The sequence below is a fragment of the Bos mutus genome, chromosome 3 (assembly GCF_027580195.1).
Source record: "Bos mutus isolate GX-2022 chromosome 3, NWIPB_WYAK_1.1, whole genome shotgun sequence".
Taxonomy (NCBI): domain Eukaryota; kingdom Metazoa; phylum Chordata; class Mammalia; order Artiodactyla; family Bovidae; genus Bos; species Bos mutus.
In genome coordinates, this window is record NC_091619.1 from 3,359,597 (window position 1) to 3,365,232 (window position 5,636).

Below are 5,636 nucleotides of genomic sequence, written 5' to 3' on the forward strand. Positions count from 1 at the left end.
ATTCCGCAAGACTCTGCCCTCCCTCTGGTCTAGCCTCAGTGATGCCTAGGGCTCTGTGGCCTAGCATCTTTGGGATAGGGGAATTGCCCAGGTGGGAAGCAGAGCCTAGGCCCACCCAATCTCATTCAGCAGAAATGGAGGTGAAGAAGTATGAGGAGCTAAAGGAAATGAGGTGTCCCCAAGGGCTCAGAGCTGCCCTGGGAGCTCAGGTCAAGGGATGCGGTGGAGGGATTTGGAGGCTAAAAGGCCATGAGATTCTAACAAAAGGACCATGAGGTGGTGACCTTGCTCACCTTGATTGCAGCAGTCTCTCTAGCACCTGTGTGCAGGGAGCCTGGCACACCGTCAGTGCTCCAGAAACACTGGGAGAGTCTGAAGGGGGCGGTGGCCTGAATGGGAACCCGTCCCACTGGCTGAGTCGTCTATGGGGGCCTTCATGTTCCCCAAGGGGGAGGGCTGAGAACATCAAGAGAGAGCACAGGGTGAATGGGTCCAGGACTTGCAGAGAGACTGAGGCCCAGGAGAGGCCGAGCTCCCTGAGGTCCCAAGGAGAGCTCGTTGTGCAGAGTGAGGCTGCTGCCCTGCGTCTCAGGTGTTTTCAGGGCCTCCTGGCCCATCTGGGGGTCCAGAACGCCTAAGGGGGCAGGAAGACAAACAGAGCTGTGTCCTGGGCCAAGTGGAGGGGGCCTGGTTAGGGAAGGAGGAGGCTGCAGGGGAACCAGGCTGCCTTTTGATAGGGGGAACGGAGAGGCGGGGAGCTCTGGGTCAGATCTCCAGCCAAACCAAACCTGCCCCAGGGGGCTGGGGGCCGCTCCCTCCCTACCCAGATGGAATCAAAGGCAAACAGGAACCCTAGCGGGCCCAGCTGTGACCCCTGCCCCCCACACTCAGCAGGGCCCATTAACCGCATCCTTCCCATTACCCCCTCACAGACTTTGCCCAGCCCAGAGAAGCTCTGGAAACAGACTCATCTGGGTTTCGTGGGTCAGATGCCAGCCAAGAAATGTCCAGTTTCTCCAACCTCACCCTCAACCTGGCTCTTCTCCCCCAAAGATAGCCAGACCCTTTCCCTTCTCACGAAGGTACTCTGTAAGAAATCAGGGTAGTCTTTGCTCAGACCCTGAGCCCTTCCTTCCCTCTGTGCCAAGAGCTGAAGGGATCAGACTCATTTCTGAGAGTCATACTAGTGAACAAAATAGGAGTGCCTGCCCCTTGGATTTCCTTCTGAACCCTGGGCTCCAACTGATTGTTGGAGATACAAACACAGGTAATTTTTCCTGTTTACCTGGGCAGAGCCAAGTGCTAAGAAGGAAGTAGCCTGGAATTTGGGGATCATCAGAGCTGTAAAGAAACCTCAGAGATTTTCTAGCTCTGCTCATTATTCAGATGAAGGATGCCTCTTCCCTAAGGTCCCTTGAGCGGTTCCACTGGCACCAGCCTTGCTGGCCTGACGTACAGATATGTCCCCTTTGCACTGGACCGTGGTCGGGGCTGCAGGTAGGACTGTGCAAAGACAGGCCCAGAGCAGCTCTGGGCCATCGTGCTTAGCGGGGAGGTTGACATGCATCTCCCAGGCCACACTCTGATCCTTTCCTGCCCCTCCATCTGCCTTCCACTGCACTTCCAGGACACAAACATGGAGCCATCCCCACCCACAGAGCAGCAAAGAGAGCTGAAAGAGGTGGGCAGGAGCAGAGGCAGAGAGATTGAGGAAAATTCCTCCAGGCGCTCTTTCTTCTTGTCCATTTTCTGAATTTTGTATAATGTGGTTTTACCAATTAAAAGGATAGTAAGAATAATCCAGAGGAAAAATTTTAAATGACAGAAGCAAGGAAACGGAAGAGGTTTCTAAGCTGCTTTCTGAATGGTTTCAAAAGACAAGAAAGAGCACAGAGGCACAGATGTAAACACAGAGAAAGAGAGAGAAAAAAAATCCAACACAGCCCTTGTGGTCCAGTGGGGGAACTGAGGCAGCAGCAGGACCTGGACAGGCTCTTTGCAGCTCTCAGCCCAACCTGCCCATCACAAGATCACTACAACCTGTGAGGAGAGAGGGCTGGAGAGGAGGAGGGAAAAGAGGCACCTTTCTGGGACAGCCCAGGCTTGCCCTGCTCCAGTTCATCCTGTCACCCAAGACAGCCTCCCAGAGCCAGGAGAGCTTTTTCACTCACTCCCCCAAGAAGGCCCCAGAAGCCTGGCAGTGGTGACAAGACCCTGAAGAGCAATGGGGAGGGGAGGGAATGACGGAAGGGAGAGGAGAGACTGCCTGGAGCGGGCTGACAGAGGGAGAGGAGGAAGAGCAAGCAGGACTGGGGAGCCAGGGAGGGACTGGGGCAGAGAAGTAGGGTGAGGGGTGGGCACAGGGCCAGGGGCGGCAGTGACAGCGGCTCCCAGCGCTTCCTGCCTCCCACTCGCCCTCCCTCGCGCTCTTTCATGATCTTGAAACAACCTTCAAGTCTGGGCTGGAGGCCCCAGGAGGCCAGTCACTTAGGAAACAAAACTGTTTCTTGGAGACCTTGAAAGCCCATCTGCAGCTGAGCGGCGTCCCCACCCCCTCCCCGTGCACACACACATTCTCCCATGGACTCTCACGTACACCCACCCGACTCCACACGTGCTCCGCCCCAGCCACACACGCACAGCAGGAACACCGGGGACGGGGTGTTGCCACACTGACGACACCCTCTCCTCAGGAGTTCACTCGGCTCCTTCCCACAGGCTTTTCCCCACACACAGCAGCCCTCCGTCACGGACTAGCACACGTCTGCACCCACGCAAGAATATACCCTCCTCTGCCTGTCTCCTGTCTCGCTCTCACGCACACACCTCCACCCAGACCCTCCCATACCAACAGAACACTTGATTCAGGACCACACAGCCTCTCCTTCATGGGTCTGCTTTCTGATTTAAGACTTTCTCTCAGATCCAGCCCCCAGCCCATTCCCCCTGGACTTCCCACCTCCTACCTTCAAGTCTTTCTTGCTCTCTGCTTCCCTCTTCTTACCCCAAGGGCATTGGTCCATGCTGGCACCACTGGCTGTGTTCAAAGGAAGCAGGAGCCCAACCAGGCACCCCAGATCAAAAGACCAGGTGGCGTCTATTCTGGTTGATGTCCTGGAGTCGGAGGTCTGCAGAGGAGGAGGAGGAAGGGGTGACCTCCCAGAGCCTCCACACTGTCCTGGGCAGGGAGGGAGGCCAGGGACACCCTACACAGGTGAGGGACAGGCCCTGGGCCCTGTGCTCCTTTGCTTTGTCTGAGTCCCAGATACGCATGTAGCAGCGCCCTTAGGACTGCGTGTGTGTGTGTGCACGCGCTAAGTCGCTTCAGTCGTGTCTGACTCTGCGCGACCCCGTGGACTGTAGCCTGCAAGGCTCCTCTGTCCATGGATTCGCCAGGCAAGAACGCTGGAGTGGGTGGCCATGCCCTCCTCCAGGGGATCTTCCCCACCCAAGGATCCAACCTACGTCTCTTAGGTCTGCTGCATTCTTTACCACTAGCAGCTACAGACTCATCCAACTGCAGGGCTAGGCAGGGACCCTCCCCCCTTCACCAGGTTTGTGTGGGCAGAGAGGAAGGGCATAGCCCCTTCCGGTGTTGGGCCTGGCTACAGAGACCAGGACCTTGGAAGGACTGGGCAGTACTGGGAGGCGCCAGCAGGGATGAGGATGGGGTGTGAAAACCCTGAGAAGCTAGTGCTGGAAGCCGGCATGGCCTGTCTCACCTTGTGTCCTGCAGAAGATAACCGGGGCACTCTGACCCAGGAACCGATGAGTAGCTGCTTCCTAAATCCCAAGTCATCTCTTGTCCACCCAGGGCAAGGCTGCCCCCCACCTGTGGGTCTCTCTTTCATCGACTTCTTCAGGCAGTCCCTCCTGTTGTCTAACCATGAGCCTTCTTGCTGCATCTTCAATTACTTCTCTCACTCTCCTCTCTACACACCGAGGCTTGAACTTGGATCTGTTTTCTCCTTGTTGTTTCCTCCCACTACCTGATCTCCCCAGGTCCAAAGTCAAGGTCGGTGGAGGGGCCGGTGCAGAGAAGGGAGTTGCCCCCTTCCACTCACCCTTCCTGCTGTAACCCAGGAAGAGAAGGAGGGCAGATGCTGGGCATGACCTACTGGATCCCTGTAATGGAAAATCCCAACCGCTGGCCCGGAGGGGGTCAGTTATTTGGGGAATTCAAACATGAACCCTGTGCTCTGAGAGTGGACTTGCTGGAGGAGAGGTCGATAATCCCTCTGTGGGGCGTTCCCTCTGGGGCCAGCAAGGACCAGTCCCGCCAGCAGACACCTCAGGCATCGGGCTGGAGGGCCCCACTCCCGCCCTTCTCTCCTAACTTCCTTTGACGCTTATTCGCCAGGGCTCAGACCTGACCCCAGCGCACTGGCTTCCCTCCACCGGGAGAACCCTGTCCTCTGGCAGCCTCCACGTGAAGGCAGGACTTTTTTTCTTTCTGTGCCCCTTCCGGTTTCCCTTTCCTCCTTTGGCCCCCAGTTCTTTGGCTCTTTTGACAGATGAGCAGCGACACCACGGCGTCCTGTCTTGGTCACCTCCCCTACCCCTGTTTCTGGCTGGTGTCAGCAACCAGAGCCCTCCCCCCTCCCCAGGCACTGCCTCAGTTTCTCCCAGGCTTCCCTGCAGAGAGGTCCCTGTGTGCTACCCGCCATCCTGCCTGCTGCAGACTCTCCTTCCTTTCCCCTCCACCCGCCCCGCAATAAGGAAGCAGCTGCCCTCCTTTCTAGTTCACAAGTCTGGTACTTGTTAGCATGCTGACCTCCACATACCTCTTTGAATCTCCCCATTTGCCTCTCTATGGGCTTCTCCTCAGGTACCCAACAACCCCAGGCATAGCTTCAGCCCAGAGCTCTTGGTTAGCGACTAAGCGAATAATGTGTCCCATCTATAACCAGGGTGAAGGAAACCCAGAAAGAGATCTTCTCTGGAAGGCCTACTGGTCTGTCCAGGAGGCCCAGCCTGCCCTTCCACCAGCCGCCTCCCAGATCCTGCGAGTTCTGATGCTCAAACTTTGGAAAGGTGCATCTGGAGGGCTTGGGGAGACTCTCTGCCCTCTGTCTCCAAGCAGACTCCATGCTGCTCCTGACACTGTCTCTGACTCTCATATCTAAGGGCCGGCCTGGGGCTCCAACGCTACCTTCCCCTGGCTTCAGCCACCCCACCACCTAACAGTGCAGGAAAAAGTCTGCGTTTCTTACTCTGAGAGGTTAGATACAGACTCGGGAGACCTGGGTTCTGATTCTGTTTCATCAGCTCAAACTGTCAGTCTCCCTGGGCCTCAGTTTCCCCATCAGGAAATCGAGAGGAAGATGTCGCACTTCATGGGCTCCGGCCTCTACCAGGCTGAGAGGACTGGTCCCCGGCACCCGTCCTGAGGGGCGCGTTCCCCACGGGGCACAGCCTCCCCCCTCCCCCCTCCCCCCTCTCCCCCGCCGCCCCGCTGCTCTCGGCGGTGGTGCCAGGCCTCGGAGGGTGAGGGGAACCCAGGGGGAGCACCCAGCGGGACAAATGGACCTTCCACGGGCCAGTTGCTTAAGGGGCGGGAGGGGAGGAGTCCTCAGAGATCCTGTTTCAACAAACGTTTCTTTCCCGAGAAGTGGAAGGCGGGGGAGAGGGGGAGA